At 38.8% G+C, this 18,659-nt stretch overlaps 1 long non-coding RNA gene across 1 annotated transcript; it reads right to left on the bottom strand.

Annotated features, from left to right (window-relative positions):
* Window positions 1-12,130: 12,130 nt before the first annotated feature.
* Window positions 12,131-17,059, bottom strand: LOC147337999 (uncharacterized). The gene is made up of 4 exons (XR_015131805.1): window positions 17,034-17,059; window positions 15,006-15,037; window positions 14,541-14,566; window positions 12,131-13,192 (listed from the first exon to the last, which is right to left on the bottom strand). It is a non-coding gene; the product is annotated as an uncharacterized LOC147337999 (long non-coding RNA).
* Between the last annotated feature and the right edge of the window lie 1,600 nt (window positions 17,060-18,659).

Here is an 18,659-nt window from a genome sequence, read left to right as displayed (position 1 = left end):
ACAACTTATCAGAACTGCTAGAAATTTGCAGAAATGTAATAATTAGGCAAAACTGTCAACAGATAACAGCTGAAAATGCTGAAGTAACCTCAAAGTTACTTGTTTAACTGTGAAAAATTACCAAAAACATTAGAAAAGGAAGAAAACGTGCCGGCAGATAAACTAATGTGGAACAAAACCAAGGTAAAATTGCGAGTTTGCACAGCTGGTGAAATCTAAAAATGGCAAAAAAACATAACAAAGGCAAGACCCACACAAACAACATTTAGGTAATAAATGCACAAGATGCTGCGGTCAGAGATTAAAACACCCAAAAATAATGTTATTGAAATGCCAAAAAGTGACAGAAAGTTTAGAAAGTAGAAAACCAGTAGTAGAAAAGTAGAACATTCAAACATTTTTAGAAACATATGATACAAAATATTTACTCAGTTGTTTCCAATGATTACAATAATGGCATAAAGAAATAAAAATACCATTTGGGACAAACAGAAAAATATTAATAGAAAATGCAAATCAAATTGATCTAAAATCTATACAAACAATTGAAGCATCTGTTGGAATTGTGAACATATCCTTGTTTGCCATGTTTATGTTTATGGCCCTAAGATGCGCAGACACATGATAGGCTATTAACTGCAAAAATATACACATATATAGCAAGTGAGAGACAAAAATATATCCTCTGATTTGCTGGAGTTTTGTGTAAATACCATTTGGCAAGGATAAACAACATGTTCCTATGCCACATTAAAATTTTCACAAGCTTAATTTTTTCAATTAGTTTACAGTTTCCTGATTTGATGATAAATATGGTACCAATCTACAAAATACTGTCAAAATGAAGTCCACATTGTGATATATTTGAGGTGTGGAGAGTCACACAGCTGAACAATCGATTTGCATATTTAAAGAAACAAGGATCAAATAAAGAACATCGTTGTGGAATAAATTACAGTGAAAAATAATCACTGCTTTGCGTTAGAGAGTGACTTATGATGAGGTATTAATTGGCTTAACTTTACCTCTAACAGCTTTTCACATAGTGCTGTGACCAGGGTGAAATCCATCATAAAGTAACTGTAAACAGTAGAACCATTAGCATGAATGTTATGGTTCTACTCTGATCAAAACTCAAGTCAGCTGTTTGACCTGATATAAAATGATAAAGAGGAACACATATAAATGACCTTTATGAACTTTTCAAAATGACTTTATATGTCTGACCCATTATCTATATATATTACAGCAGCGGTCCCCAACCCCCGGGCCTCGGACCGGTACCGGTCCGTGAGTCGTTTGGTACCGGGCCGCGAGAGATGAGGCTCAGGTGTGAAATGTATAGTTTTCAGGGTTTTTATCGGTTTTCAGCGTTATTTTGTTATCGTTTTTATCGTTTACTCGGTTTTCCTGGGTCTTTTCACGTGTGTTATGAATAAATTTTCTTTTTTTCAGTACCGGTACTAGTTTTATTTTGTTATATTTATCCGCGACACCTTAAAGGCCGGTCCATGAAAATATTGTCGGGCATAAACCGGTCCGTGGCGCAAAAAAGGTTGGGGACTGCTGTATTAGAGCAGATGTGGAAAACCACTGTTAGACCTACTCTATACTAATGTAGTTACTGACACCCCATACTAAGGCAGGATTCATACAAACACACATTATTTATTCTCTTAAACACTTTCTTTTTTCACATTTTGAGATTGTGTAATTTCTAAAAAGAATACATGTAATGGTTCAATAGATATAGTTATTTAAATGTCCATAATAATCACATGATCATTTTTGTACATCCTACAATCCAGGATTTAGAGCTGTGTGTCTGTATGAATTCAGCTTGCTATACTTATAGACTTAGATATATTAATCCACTATTTACCCAAACAAGTTACATTGTTTGGGTAAATAGATTGGGTTTGTTCTACAAAATAATTATTCAACAATAAAAAAAAACACAAAAAAAATCTGCACATTAATCCAGAGTTCAGTTTCATATGTCTGATATTGTTAGTTAAATCTGATGACACAAACACAGTCAATAATTCATTGCTAGTGTGACATGTGGTCCTTTTTGCCTTTGACCAATGATATGCTGGGTACTTGGACCAGTTTAGTATTTGCTGTCACAGAGGAATGTTAACCAGAAATCCAGAAGACAAAACTTAAAAAAAAATATGTTAATTGCAAACATGTTTTTGCTTAGTAAAAGGATTGAAATTACATGGAAACTGTCACCTTAAAGCCTCATTGTAAATATCATCACAAACAGATGTTTTCCACACAGTTAACAAAGCTCCACCACATCCGATCAGTGCACATAAATCTAAAAGAAAACAAAAACAAATAAAAAAAATAAAATTAACACAAGGGAAGACTTTTGACTTAATAACTACGCTTAAAATAAGTGTTACCTTTGAATATTTGTGGGAAAAATCTGATGCTACCCCAAGAATACAAAGCCACACTGGAAACGATGACAGGCTTGCAGCCCTCTGTCTTCCTGGAGTCAGGTGCCTGATCAGTAGCAGTGAGTTGACAGAAGTCGGTGTCTGTAAGAGTGGCCAAACACTGATACTCTGTCCACTTGAGTAGAGTCTAAGAAGCTGGAATGCAGGCACACTGGACGAGCTTGTTCTAAAAAATACAGAAAAAGGAACATTTTATTTGTGTTAAGGCCTAAAAACTACAAATAAGTTATGCAATGAACAATGTTGAAATACCTTATAGGTGCTGCAGGCCACATAACCAGAATCCAGAGCAATCTCACACTCACATGATGGTGAGGAAAGACATGAGCTCTGCAATGAGGTTTGAATGTCTCAGTTGGGACACTGAAGAACTCAGAAGACAGCAATACCTGCACAGAGAGACAGAGTAGAAAAAGCATAGATTTGTAATCCATAATGTGAATTAAAACTCAAAAAGTGTCAACAAGTATAATCATTTGAGTGTGGAATTATTTATGCACTAAACAGGATTTTAATTAATTAATTGAATTAAAAACACTGACATTTTTTATCAAAGATAAAGAATCATACCGCTCTCTGCTCTGAGGATCACTGAGCATCTCTGACAGGAAATACAGTTTCCTCAGTAGGAGTCATCATTCATGGTCTCAGAGGTGTGTAGTGTGGCAGCATCATGATGGTCTCCAGATCAGGCAGGAGGTCAGGTGATGGGTGTGTCATCTTCTCCATTGAAGACATACTGGTATGGCAGTTCATAAAACAGCAGTCTCTGTGTGGCATGTAGTTATCTGTGCAGTCCAGCACTGATGGATCAGGTTTGGCTCAGCAGTTCATGAAGATGGTGTTAAGATGTTGTTGTTTCAGCTGAGGATGGTGAAGTTTGAAGGTTTTCCCACAAAGGAAACAGGACTGTGTGTGCCCTGTCTGAAAAAAATACATCTACAAAACATAAAGTGCTTTTAACACCACCTCCCCACCCACCCATCTCAGCCCCCAAGTGTCTATATAATGCTGGTATGGGGTGTCAGTTACTAAATCTAATTAGTGCGTCAGAAAGCGGGGGCTACACCTAAAGCCCCCGCTTTCTGATGTCTTTGTTTATTAGCAGCTTTTTCCAGCTGCTCAGAGAATTCTGACTTGGCCTTTATCCACCCAAACCCAAACCCACCCGGATAAAGGCCAAGTCAGAAAATTGATGCAGAAACTTTCCATGTACTTCTAAATCAGTTTTTATACAAATTCTGTAAGCTGTGAAAATGTTTTTCTCTACATAATGTATAATTATAGACATCTCTGGTAGCCTAAAGATAGTTTAAAACTTTTAACATTTTTTACCTGTAAAACATGATAAGCAAAACCTCATTCATCCAAAAAACATTTGATTCTACAAAATTTACTATAATCAAGAAAATATAATTGTCTGTATTTATTCATGTGACCCATAATAAATACCTGCATTTATCTGTGATTTATTTATTTACTATTTCATATTTGAAAGCATCTTGGAGGGGAAGATCTCGTTTGTTGAGATACATACGTCAGAGTAAAAAAAGTATCAAAAAAGGAGATGACAATTAACATCCATGAAAAAATGTATAAGTAGATTTAGTCATTTAAAACATGAGAATAAAAAATAAATTATGTCCGTTTAATGCAGTATATTTCAGATCTGAGGTGCATGATAACAGAAAGCAGATCTCCCGGCTCTGCATGAAGTACAGCCATGATTTGGTGACATGATTAATAACATTGCAATAAGAAAGGGTCTTCTTACAGACAGAGTAGGGAAGACAATTTTTTCCAATGAAAAATCTTTTTCATACTCTACAATCAGTAAACTCTGTAACAAACATGATCTGTAATTGTTTCAAAACTCACCAGACGACTTCATGATTGGCTCGAGGACAGGACACAAAACACAGGGTTGTGGTAACTGTAGTATGATCTCAGAACACCGGAATGGAGACATTGATCTGGCTGAGAAATAAAAATGAGGTCAAGCAGGGTGTTCTTGTCTGTAGTGGCAGAAGTGATCAGCTGTGAATACCCTCTCGACTGAAACTGCTCCAGAATCTGTTTTCTTCCACTCTGCAACTGGTTCTCATTAAAATCTCCACACACAATGATTGGGTGACAGTCCATTATTTCAAGGGAATCTAAAAGACTTACCAGGTTTTGCATGAATGGTGTCAAACTGTAGTCAGGGGGTCTGTACACAACAGCAATGAGTGCAGGGAATGGAGCCTGAACCTTCAACACTAAAAACTCAAGATCAGTGACATTATGCAGATACTGTTTTACCTGAACCTGAAAATGATTCCTCAAATACACAACAACTCCCCCACCACTTCGGCTGGCCATGTGAGGAAAGTTTGTGTAGGACACATGTCTGTTGCGTTTGAACATGGTGTAGCCGTCCAAATGAAGACTGTCTGCAACAAAGGAGCCTTGGAGGTGAGACTCTGTGAGACACAAAACATCTGCTAAACACATTTCATGATGACTCTTGATGTCACTGATGTGAGATGGCAAACCCTCCGTATTGTGATGGATCAGTGTAAGAGTGTCAAGTCTGCTGGCTGTTTCTCTGACCTGAAGAAGAGGCATCATTTCCTCAACGCTGGCTTGTCTCATGGTTTGGAGTGCTGCAGTTACCTCGGGATTGGAGTAAATCTTTTTCTCATCCAAGTCCTGCAAATATAGTCCACTGAGAGACGTCACCCTGCTGAGAGCAACATAAGCCATACCTGGTTCAAAAATGTTCTTCATTGAAACTACAGCTGTCTGTGTTGTAAGACCCTGAGTTTTGTGAATTGTGCAGGCAAATGCTAGCTTTACAGGAAACTGTCTGCGTACCGCTCCTTTAAACTTCAGACTCTCCTCTGCTCTCTCAATGTAAACCAGATCATCAGATGCTGCATTAGCACTGCGGTTGTGTCTCATAGGCTGCCGGTTGTCCATTCTGAGCCCCAGTTTGATTATGTGTCCATCATTTTCAGATCTCACCACCTTTACCAGTATACCAAAAGCACCGTTGACTAAACCGTTTAGTGTGTCCAAGTTTCTGGTCAGCATGACTCGAGCTCCTTCAGCAACATTCAGAGTGTCAGGTAAATCATTTCTCCCACCTGTAAATGGTTTGTCTCTTCGTTCCATTCTGCCTGTACGTTTATCCTTCTGGAAATCGTCTGCAGTGATGATTATGATGTTTGAATGAAGCTTCTTCAGGGTATCTGTGTTATGGGATTCCACATTCTTGTTGGTGGCATAAATGTGTAAGACCTCAGTTGGACATTCTTCTGGTGCAGTCACAGCCTGTGACAACAAATCTCTGTCGCACTGAGAAAGCTCATCCGTCTTTTCTTTCACTCTAATCCTGTTCAGCATCTCTGCAAAGGCCACATCATCTTTCTGACGCATGATCTCGGTTAGAGTGATCATCTGAAAATGTTCCTGCCATAGGTCAATCTGTTCTGGATCGTAAACGCAGAGAGGTTTAGACTGTCGCACTGGTGGCAGCTGGTAAAAATCTCCAACAGCTAAAACTGACATTCCACCAAAAGGTCTCTGAGTGCCTTTGATTTGTTTCAGTCTTGCATCCACATAGGCAAAAAGGGGTTTTGAAACCATTGAAATCTCATCAATAACAATAATTTCTGCATTCATCAGCTCAGATCTGACTTCATCCAGTTGGTTACCAAGTCCTTGAATGGGTGGTTTCAGACTCCTGGGTAGTTTCAGTAGAGAATGTAATGTAGAGCCATTGATAGAAAAAGCTGCTGTCCCGGTAAATGAAGTAAGTAAAACAGTTGGATTTGATATGTCAGCTTCTTCTGCATTAGCAGGCAGTCTGCTCAGGATCTTTGATGCTTCAGAGTGAATACATTTAATCAGATGTGACTTTCCAGTTCCTGCACCACCGTTGATATAGAAGAAAAATGGATCTGGGTTCAAACCACAAACTCGCTGAATACACCAGTCTCTTATGGCATAGAACACGCAGGCCTGCTTCTGGTTCAGATTCTGATACATTACACGTACCACGGCTGGATCTACTGCAGGTTGTTCTCTGATGGCTCTGATCTTTGTTACAGCATCAGACTGACGACTGTAGTCAGGGACATTCTCCTGTTCGTTCTCATCATCAGAATGTCTCTCAGGAAGATTCTCATCACATTGCAGCCTCACAACTTCAGATTCAGGAGCAAGATTACACCATTCATCGATCACAACATCCCTATTTTGTTCAAACTCTTCCAGTGCACTCTCAATATCCTCAGAGTTCTTCTCATACTTGTCTTTATTTCTTTTCACAATCCGTTTCACAGACTCACTGTGGTCTGAACATGGAAGTCGCACAAAACCCGAGTTGTAGAAGGACTGATAGGTTTGGAAACATTGTGGTTTCAGTTCCTGCTCTGATCTGTGTGGAAGGTAAAGTCTCAACAGTCGACCATAATATTGCTCAGGATCTTTTTCCTGTGAACAGTGGTAATACCTGATTATAGCTGGTTTATCATTCTTTCGCCTTTGTACAAATCCAAGCTGGTTTAGAAGAGGAAGCACATCTTTTCCTTCATTTGGACCACTCACCAACCGGCACAGGGCAGCAAAATCAGCCAGCGACATTTCCTCATATTCTGGGGTCTCAGGTCTGCATTTGTATTTATCACTCAAACTTGTCATCCAAATATTACAGCTGTCATGTGTTGTGCTTTCCAGGAAGCTCATGGGCCGACTCATTTTTACTGGGTTATCATCTGTTGGTACAAATACAACACTGCGGGAACATTTTTTCATTTTTAGGCCACAGACTCGAGTCACACACTCCTGTGCGCTGATCTCTCTCTTTTTTGAGTAAGCCTGCATCACAGCTCTCATTTCATCACATTCATTGACGGTGTTCTTATCAGAGTTGTCAATAACTGTCTTCAGGTATTCAGAGAGGCCAGATTCTTTCTTTGTTATATATTTACAGAGGTATTCTACACATGAATAGGCATTCAAAATGAATGAGACATCTAAATTAGAGTTCCAGGCTTCAAGCAGATCTGGGTTGTAATTGTTGATCCAACAGTCCTTTGGGTCACGTTTCAGAATCAGAGCTGTTTTCTTGTTTATGTTCTGGAGGCATTGTTCATACTCATTCATTGTCAAGTTGCATCGTGACAGAATCTGCTCTATGGTGAGGGAAGCAGCTTCAGGTTCCTTCAGCAGGTTCAACAAAGGTCTGAGTTTGGCTTTTGCAGCTTCAGTGTCTGAATCCTCATCCTGTCTCACAATCATTGTTCTTGTGGATGGTGGTTTTGGAAACCCAAATCTACAACCAGAGTTCACACTCTTAAAGCATGTCTTTGTGTGGTTCTTGCTGTGCTTTTGTAGTTCAGTGACTTTTTTGTGCAGTTCAGGTTGTTTGTCTGGATCAGGGAGTTGAGCTGAGATGTATCTGTCCACAAAGTCACAGACAGTTTGGTCATCATCCACATCTACTTCTACCTTTTCTCGAATCCACAGCAACATGTGTATATGCGGACTACCTCTGTGCTGGAACTCAACTCTGTAAAAGTAATCAATGATCTCACCAAGGGGCTGTGCAGGAGAAAAAAGCAAATCTCTGAACAAAGCCTCAACACGCTTATCAAACATCCGCATGGTGGTTACTGGATTTGATCTTAGAATTTCACACTTTTCTGACCAGTCCAGGGCTTCAAAATCAACCTCTTCACCTTGCTGTCTCTTTATTGCTTGAATCACTTCAGGCCATCTCATCTCAGCAGCAGAGAAAGTGACAAAGAACTGAGGTGTTCCTATTTGACGAATCATACTGAATAAATCTTTGGTAGTTTTCTGCCAGTAAGCTGGAGTTCCTCTTAGTGGCTGCATAAATCTGATTGCATCTTTATTTCTTACCAGCTTCTCTACTTCTGTCTTACTTTGTAACATTCCTGATGTGATTTTGCGTCCATCTTTGGTCATAGTTTTACCTTTCCTTAGCTGTATTGTCATGCTGGAATTAGCCAAATGTATTTCAGTGACAAACTGTGAGAAAAACAGGTAATTTGTGTCTTTAGCAAATCTTGCATCAATGTTAAAAAGCCTTGACTTGAAGTAAGCACTCGGTGTGAGTTTAAGAAGTCTCTTTTCATCCAGTGTATTCTGACCAGTAGGAAACTGCACAGGAAATGCCATGGCTTCCAAATAAGGAGTTCTGAAGAAGCTAACAGGATTGTTTCTTTCTGCAGGAGCCACACAATATGTGTTATCAGTGAAACAAAGAATCTCTTCTGAAATGTCAACAGGCTGCAGACAGCTTTCTAGAGCAAAACCTCCATTGTTCAAATCACTTTCTGGTTCATCAGGATTTTGTTCCTCTGGTTGTTCATCACAGGGTTGCATATTAATAGCTTGTTCACTTTCAGACTCACTTTCGCACAAAAGGGCATCTTTTTCATAGTTGTCAATTTCCATTAAATCTGCTTCATCATAATCATCGCTTCCCATGCTGGCTTCATCACTGCTGTCATCATCAGGTAACGTTGGATCACAAAGCAATGCATCATCTCTGATAATAATATCTGTGTACTGTGGATGAATATGTTTCAGTTTATGCAAGGCTTGAATTAGTTTAGACCAAGTAACAGTCTGGAACAGCTGATGGCCTTTGTAGCACAGTCGTCTTTTCAGCTTTATCCTCATGATCTGGGAATGGTTTCTTAACCGAGGCAAACAGTCAACTGTTTGTTGGACTTCAGATGGTACACACACCACATTACCACGTATGAGTCTTTGTCTGCCCTTTGGAAGTGGAATAATCTTAGCAAAAGGTATGCATTTGGCAATCAGATGTCTCTCCAGAATGTTGAGATCGCACAGTTCAGCTGGAATATCCTGCAGTTCTAAACTGTTAACAGCAGCAAGTCTTGGCATGCGTCCACTTTTGAGGGAACTGTGACACGTGTGACAGATATATTCTTTTTTTCTCTCAACAGGAAAGCTGCAGTGATCATTACATGCTTCATCACACACATGAACAAATTTACCAGTTAGACACTGCTGAGCTACAGTCTGGTGTTTTGAGTAATTTTCTCTTTTGCAGATTTTCACCTGATTAGGAAAAGAAGCTTTTAGACAAACAGTACAAACATAAGATGGTGCTGACTTAATGTTGGATCTGAAACGAGATATGGCCTCATTCATTAAAGTGTTATCTGGATGACACTGTAAACTTTCAGCTGGTCGATGCATCTGACGATATTTTCTTTTTATTTTCATTGCACATCTGATATTATGCATCTGTCTAAAAGAAATACTGTTCCAATATTTTACTCTCATTCGTTCTCTCATATTGTCCTTGTGTTGCTGCTGAAATTGTCTCTCTTCTCCATAACGTTTAGTGATGTAACATTTTTTTTTCTGTCTAAATTCTACACTTTCTTTATATAGGTTAGAAACATATGACCTCATGTAAGCTTTATGTTTCTCTCTGAATTCAGCACAAGTTCTGTAATTTCTTCTTACATGTTCCTTCTGCTGTTCTCGGAACACGGGAGATTCTCTGTATTTTCTTGTTATTCGTTCCTTCTGCTTTTCTCGGAACACGGGAGATTCTCTATATGTTCTTGTTATTCGTTCCTTCTGCTTTTCTCGGAACACGGGAGATTCTCTGTATGTTCTTGTTATTCGTTCCTTCTGCTTTTCTCGGAACACGGGAGATTCTCTGTATTTTCTTGTTATTCGTTCCTTCTGCTTTTCTCGGAACACGGGAGATTCTCTATATGTTCTTGTTATTCGTTCCTTCTGCTTTTCTCGGAACACGGGAGATTCTCTATATGTTCTTGTTATTCGTTCCTTCTGCTTTTCTCTGAATAAAGAATCTTCTTTATACATCCTTATGACACGTTCTCTTTTTCTCTCTCTAATTTTAGCACTTTCTCTATAGATTTTTCTAAAATGTTCTCTCTGTTTCTCTCTGTATGTAGCATTGAGTTTATATAGATTCTTTTTGTACACACTCTTTTTCTTACTGTGATCAGAATCATGAGACTTTCTACTAGAATCTTTTTTCTTTGCCTTAAAGCTTTCATCAAAAGTGTACATCTGTCTTTCTTTCTTTTTCTCATTTTCCTTTCTCTGTGATAGTTTTTCTTGGACCAATAGTTGTCTCCTAATCTTTCTCCTTTGCTGTTTATTATGCTTCAACAGTTTATGTGAGAGTTCCTCTGTTGTCATAGTTAAACAGGAGGCAGTGTTTAAATCATTCTGAGGAACAGAATCTTTTATTACCTGAGTGTCTCTTACAGAAGATGCAGAGGTTTCTATTTCTAAATAATCAGAAGGACGATTGTTCAGCTCAGCAGCTGGCTCATTTGAATAATCCACTCTGGATGACATCACTTCAGTAGCTAAAGTGTCGGCCACAGTTTTCCGTGTCTGCTCAGTGGACTTTGGGGTTTCAAATTCAGGTTCATTTAAAGCTGGTGCTGGAACAGTTGTAGCTGTTTGTCTGTTTTCATCAGCATCTCTTTGGTCAGCAGCGTTTTCACTGTGGAACTCAACAGGCTGTAGTTCATAAGTGCAGGTTGGTGCGATGCTACACATTCGGTACAAACGTTTGATCCTGTCAATCATGTCGTTAAGACGTGTGAATTTTAACACAACTGCAGTTCCACCACTTACACTTAGCGACAATGGCATTCCTGTAGACTTACGTGGGTGAGGGTCAAAGTATGCGTATTCACCTGAAGTCAGCCTGCAAACTGCGATGACTGTTCCTCCCATGACTAGCAAAGCGTAGCGAAACTCTGAAGCCAAACGCTGTAGTCCCTGTTCAAGGCTCGGAAAGTGATCTGTACCATCAAATGTGCCGTAATGAGCAAACTGAGACATGTCGACTTGATACTCGTGTCTGCGGCTGGTGACAACTGAGGGAAGTTCATCGCAGGCTAGAAACACGCTGTTCACAAACCTCTTTCTGGCATCTGAATACACGGCATGGCCTTTGTCCAACACACGGTTAAGATCTGCTCTGGTAATGAATTCATCCTCGTGTAAGAATGACAGGAAAACCAAACTGTTCGCCATGCATTGCTGATTCCGGTACTTTCCATACTTAGCATTGGCCTGGCTTCGGGATGCACAGATGCTACTCACTCGTGGGCAACTTTCACTGTTTGTAACCTGTACATGAGATGGTCCTGGAGCTTCTCCATCATGCTGCGTTTGCACAGTTAGCTGGGGTTCAGTCTGGATTACCTGCTGTACTTTAGCATTTGGCACAGATGATGAGCTAACACCTCTCTTTACCACATCTGCATAAGACACTGCGGCTGTCTGAACGCTGAGCTGCACTTCTGGACTGGGAATACTTGTAACAGACACCTTTACCTGCTCACCGGTCTGAGAAACATTTACCTGTTCCTTCTCCTTTTGCCATCTAAGCTTCTGGGCCTGTGACCTTTGACCTTTCCTTGGCATTTTGTGCAAGTACAAACTGGACCTTATATGTATTTATACACAAATGTATACAAAAATCAACCTGTAAACACGGAAAAACTCCTCAAGTTTCTATTAAATGGATAAATGTAAAACTATACAAATGGTAAAGTGTTCTTATAACTGTTTAATTGATGTAAAAAGGCTGGCTTAAATACAAACTCAATATAAAAGTTATTGAAAGATCCTTAAAAGGTTTTATTGTAGCTTTTTCAAAAACTGTATATTATTCTTTTTTTTAACCAGACTGGTTAATGAATAGGTCTATACTTCTGTGAAGTAATATGCAGAATAAATCTCAACAATCAATCAACAGGCTATAATAAAACTCTTAGCTTTGAAGTAGACTTTGTGTAAATCTTTCAGATATCTAAAATTTAAAGCAAATATAAGGAGCTGTGGTGGTGTAGTGATCAGATGACAGGCGATGAGGATTCTTCAGCTGGATGTTCTGCAGCAGTCAGGAAACAGGAAGTCTGGGTCCTCAGGGCAGCTTCTCAATGACAATTGTAACTCAATACTTACACTGAGTAACAGAAATGGGTTTGTCCTTAAATAATATTAGTATAAACTTAATGTAGTCAAATGTTATAGTCAATGAAACCGACTTGAAAAATGTAGTTCAATCTAATTTAATATTTATGTAAATAGAGCAGTCTGAATGTATATATTACAAAATAACCAGATTGTCTTATTACAAATAAACCTTTAAGAGGTGTATATTTTATATAATTTATCAAAGCAATTGCACCTGTAAGCCAAACAGCCAATCAATGTTTATTCCAAAGTGTAATGCAAAATTAAAATGACAAATGTAGGGCTGTGTAAGTAGTTTCTACAGTGACTTCTACTGTACTGTATATTCAACTTCTTACTTGTAATTTCCAGTAAAATGAGTGGATATGAGAGAGTTTAACGACAGGAAAGAAGGAGCAGTGAGAGCAGAGATCTCTCAGATTTCTGAAAACAGATCGTCGAAGTTGCGGTAACTTCAATTTCCAAAAACTTGGTTTGTTGTCAACCTTGGTTTGTTGTCAAACTTGGTTTCTTGTCAAACTAGGGCTTATGCTTGTCAAAATTAGATAGAGTACATGGCGGAGAAATGATAGAAGATAGAATCCCTTGTCAAAAAAGATGGAGCAGGGAGAGGGAGAGTGATAGGACAGACTGAATTTGCTTGTTAATGGCTTGTTAATGATAGAGGGAGAGGGTTTTCTGCAGCAGGTCACCTGTAAGACAGAAAGAAAGTGGAATTAGACACACTTCCAATAAACCTGGCTTTACCGTATTTTTCAGACTATAAGGCACATTTAAAAGCCTTTAATTTTCTCAAAAATAGACAGTGCACCTTATGTATGGTTGTGCTTACTGATTTCAAACCACTTCTATGTGCTACACGGCACTCTGTCAAATCTGTCAAATGTTTTAGTATGACTTTGGTAAGCTACAAAGCAGCACCACTTGATGTATTGTCGGAGCATGGCTACCATAGTCAGCACCCTCGTAGAGTAATTCGTACTGTGCTTCAACATAATACGGTGTGTGTGTATAAGGGCCTGGCACCTGTTGAGAGCCATGCTTATGAAGCAGATTTCAAACTGATCAATCCACATTCATCAGTCCATAAATCCTGAAAAGTGAGTGTATTGTTCTGTATTTTGAGAGTTATTGTAAATGAGTTGAATAAAGTTTGACTTATCTGTTTTGTTTGGCTTAATGTGCCTTAGAATTTAGTGTGCCTTACAGTCCGAAAAATACAGAACATATATTATACACTGAAGAGTTGTACAGTACATTATTAGATTCAACTGAATGAAAATGTTTATCATATGGTGGTGGAACATTTCTAAGGACATTTTTGCATTCTATTAACACAATAAAAACAAACAGAGTCTGTAAACCAAGATGCGGTGCTACAGAAACTTACTATAAACATTATATGGTCAAGCTAAACCCACACAATGAAGTCAGAGCAGACAGTCTCAGACCACACTTACATGCACTCAACTCACATGATCCTAAATGCCCAAAGGTCTCAAATTCCCGTTTCTGTGTGTACTTACCTGGTACAACAGTATATCATAATGTCTGGGGAGCAGTTAACATAAAAGTAAAAAATAATTTACTCAGTATGACTTTTGGCAAAATGAAAAATTTGGAGACAGATGACTCCTATACAGCAGTTTCTACATTTTTCAGTCAAATTTGGGGCATGTTTAATACACACTCCACTAAATCTACAATAAACTTAGCATGGCCGATATTAGGGCCTAATTAAAAATGTACTATGATGATAAGAGAGATCTGTAAGTCTGGAAATGTTTACATAGACTTTTCTAGGATCTGATGATTGCCAAGAGCTGTGCTGACTCACTGCACTAAACTGAATCTCCTGTATCTTGTATTTTGCTCGTTTGTGTTGTTGTGTTTGCACATCTCTGTTGCTTGTGGGGCTCGCACACAAGAATTTCACTCGCATGTGCTGTGCCAGTGTGCCTGCACATGTGATGTGACAATAAAAGTGATTTGATTTGATTTATAATGAGAAACATTTCCCTCAGACAAACCTTTACTTACCAGACTGAGACGATCAGATCAGCAGTCTAGAGAAAGGAAACAATTCATCAGATCACTGTTTGATGATTCAGACTGTTGAGCCTCTTCACACACAATCCAATTTACTGTGACATAAATTAACTAGTAAAATTCTCAATTTATTTAAGGCTTTATTAGCTTACTGTAGTCTAAAGAGGAGATAAATGAACTGCAGCGTCTCACATGGCTATAGCAAGTGTAATAAAAGCATTCATTACTACAGAAATATAAAGAATAGCCAGCAATATTTGTTGGCACAAGTGCAGGATATACCAAATATTTCCTACACCATGTAATAAAACCTGACTTTGTGTTTTTGCCAATCAGTAAATGGAAACATATCACAAAAAGTCAAGTTGCCAAATGTCAAGTCAAGTATGTAAGTTGCCAAATGTGCTACGCAATGCCAGGTTCATACTGCTTCAGTTACAATCACTGTTTACTTACCAGCAAAGGCAAAACCAAAGATCTCTTTCACTCTGCGTAACAAAAGACAAAGCACAAAAACACAGAATGAGACAACTCAAATCAGCATCACAGTCAATACTGCATCACTCTGTGTAGTCCAAAAGATTCAGTACACTTCTTTGTTTACCACAGCAACAAACAACTCTCCTCTTTTTTCTACACCTTATTAAAGATTACTGTCTTCATTAAGGTAAAATGTGGTTTCATCCATTTGTAATAAGCCACACACGTTTCTCAGTTATGTGATAGCTCTATTAGTTTGGTGCTATTAGATAACACAGTAGATTTAATAAGCAATGATTTGCTACACCTAGCTCTGCACACTTTATCAAATTCTGACATCACAATTTCAAAGCATGAACAATCATAAATGAAAGCTTGGATGTTATTTTTGTAGGCTTCAACATTTGAGTTCTTCTGCATTCAAATTCTGCTTCCTAAAAATATTATCACCTGCACACAGTATCATTTAATATGCTGTTGTTTTAAATATCTACATATCATATTTATAATATTAATGGTGCACTGCTGCATTTTATTTATTTGAAGGTGGACTTTTTTATATTTCGTTAGTTTTTCACAAAGTGAGAAGTTAAACAGAGCTGCAGGTGTAGGTTTCATTAAAAAAAAAAACAACCTGCACAAACAAGTGTTTGTTAAACAGTTCTTAAAATTTAACTAAAAAACTAAAATTAACTAATTAAAAAAAACTTCTTGTTAAGAGATGTTATTATTCTTATATTATGTGTTTCATCCTCACTCTCTCTCTCCCTTCTGTTAATTAACCCACAGCACAAAAACACACCGGTACAGGCACGTGACTCTTCTTCTCCCGGCTTTCAGTCAGAAGCTGTGTCCCAAAATGTCGGCTGCATCCTCCGGAGGCCGCATTTGAAGGCCGATTATGTCACAGCCAGTCGACGAAGGCTGTCTCAAATGCGGCCGACAAATGAGTCCTTCATTTCCCCGAATAAACTTTTAACATATTTTTAGGCGAGAAAGTAGCGGTGTAAATTACAAATATCTGCTTGGTTTATCAAGACATCGCATATTTGCAAAAGTGTGCCGACGTTTTCAGAGACGTCTGTCACCCACCGGCTCGATGGCAAGCCGGGAGGGGGGTTCAGACCCCCGCTCTTTCGCTACTCAGGTTAAACATGATATACAAGTCACTCTGATAACTTAAAAATGTAATTGTTTGCCTTTTTCTGTGTTTTATTTGTTCTGGAGTAAATCGGTTTGGCTGAGATCAAAGTTATTAGATTATTAGATTAAATAAAGCTTTATTAATCCATCCGGTGGGTCCTCCGGGATTTTCACACAGCTCAATAAACGTTAAACGGTCGAGAATTTACGCCAGTGTCCTGTTATATTTTAAATAGCAAGGAGCAGACGGCCGAGTTTATTAAACTCCAGCGAGACAGCGGTGACGCAAATCTGAAGGCTAGACCGTCCAGTTTCACAGCCTTCTCGGTCCACGTAGACCGCGAAAGCTGGGTCCTCCGAAAGATGCAGCCGACGTTTTGGGACACAGCTAATGGCGGTAAAATGGCTCCTTTGAAGTTGCCGACCCTGCTGCTTCAGCAGCTAATCAGTGGTTCTAAAATGACGGCTCATTACCTCACAACCGAAAGAATGAGGCCGTTTTTAACTGACTGATTTGTGAAGAGAACTAACTTCAGCTTCCCTAACAGACTCAGAAACACTAACACACCGAATGAACCAAATACAACACAATAACTGTAATAAACAATCAAATGAACCATATTAATTTCACACTGGGCCTATAGCAGCTAGGCTAGGCGTTAGCACTTAGGGCTAGCATACCAAACACTCCTTTTAAATAGTAAAATTACAACGTTTCACTAAAAAAGCAGCCATTGTGTTACTTTAACATGACTTATACTTCGACTGGCTTCATAAGTCACTAACAACAACTGGGTAAATCCCTCATACAGCTTATAGACATTTCATTTCAGATAAGAGAGACAGAGAAGCAGCACTTACCGGCACGGATTGAGCTGAGAGTGGACGGAGATTCAGGAGTCAGGCGGAGACGTAAAAAAGGAGGCATTCACGAGTAGTGGGAAAAGTGGGAAACTCCGCAATTACACAAAATTGGCATGGAAAACGTGAAAATATATGTAAATTTAAATATTATTATACTAGATTTTTTTGCAACAAAAAACAACTTTTAATTTAATTCTATAAGTTTAATAAATGTTTCAAATGGGATTCTTTGAATTTGAAATAATGGTTAAAAGACATAAATAAACACAAGGTCATTATGTTAAAATGTACTTTATTATGATAGATTTATTTAACTGACTGCAGTAATAAGAACAGTCTTCTTCTGAACACCAACACCAAGGAGCTGGTGTTGGTGATCGCCTAAGCATCCTCACAGTAGGAGCTGCAGAGGCTCATCTCACTCCACTGCAGGACTCAAGAGGTTCAGGAGGTCCCTTAACCCCACTGCCATGAGACTTTTTAACAGCGACTCCTGACATGTTCATTGCACATTTGTTTCTTTTACTCCAATACATATTGGTTGTAATCATATGAATTCTGAATTGCTTTAAAGCTGAAGCTGTCTGCTAAAACTAGCTGAAAAAGCTGAAAAGTTGCAGAAAAGGGTGGCCTTTTGTTGTGGGCAGTCTGAGGTACACCTGTGCACTACTCATGATGTCAGATCAGCATCCTGATGTGGCACACCTGTGAGGTGGGATGGATTACCTCAATATAGCAGATGTGCCCACTACCACACATTTGGACTGATTTGTGACCACTGTTTGGGAGGGATGGTTATATTGTGTATCTGGAATGAATTTTAGGTCTCTACGTCCATCCCATGAGGAATGGGAGCAGTAACAAAGGTGTTGCGTTTATATTTTTGTTGAGTGTATATTTGGCAGAAATACTATATTTGGCACAAATCTTATAAAATAGCAGAAATAGTATGATTTAGCACAATAGTAATAACTTAAACAGAAAAATTGGAAAAGCAAAATGGACAGGTGAAAAAATGCTGAACATGCTGAGGGTCCCTCAAATATACTTGTTAAATGAAAAAAAATCAGCAAAAAAATCTATAACAGCCACACAATCACAAATATGTACACATAAGGAAACACACATGCACAGAGAGACAAACACACACAAGATCCAATTCAGTCACCCAGTCTAAATATATTGAATTTGAATCTTAGAATGAGATCATCCCATTAAAAGGCTTACTCACTCTCTCTCTCTCTCTCTCTCTCTCTCTGTCACACACACACACACACACACACACACACACACACACACACACACACACACACACACACACACACACACACACACACAGGGAGAGAGAAGTAAGTTTCTAGGTCAGCCTGGGAGCTGCTGAATTTGAATCCACCAATCAGAGAGGCTGTGCACTTTTCCCCGCCAAAACAGGTGCATCTATTTGCACACGCAGCACAGAGAGGCACAGGATTATTGCAGTCTATTTCTCATAGTGACGACTCCCCTCAAACAAATGACCATAATTTCCTAACCGTAGGGGCTAGAGCGGTCATTCTTACACCGTTTTGTTCAGAAGAGATGGGGGAATCTTCCAGTGTTGACAATTTATCATTAAAATGCGAA

Source organism: Aulonocara sp. 'chitande type north' Nkhata Bay, linkage group LG2, assembly GCF_057382095.1.
Source record: "Aulonocara sp. 'chitande type north' Nkhata Bay isolate Kocher_YH1m ecotype deep benthic linkage group LG2, A_spYH_male_GT1.1, whole genome shotgun sequence".
NCBI classification, from domain to species: Eukaryota; Metazoa; Chordata; class Actinopteri; order Cichliformes; family Cichlidae; genus Aulonocara; species Aulonocara sp. 'chitande type north' Nkhata Bay.
This window is presented reverse-complemented; position numbering and strand designations above follow the sequence as displayed.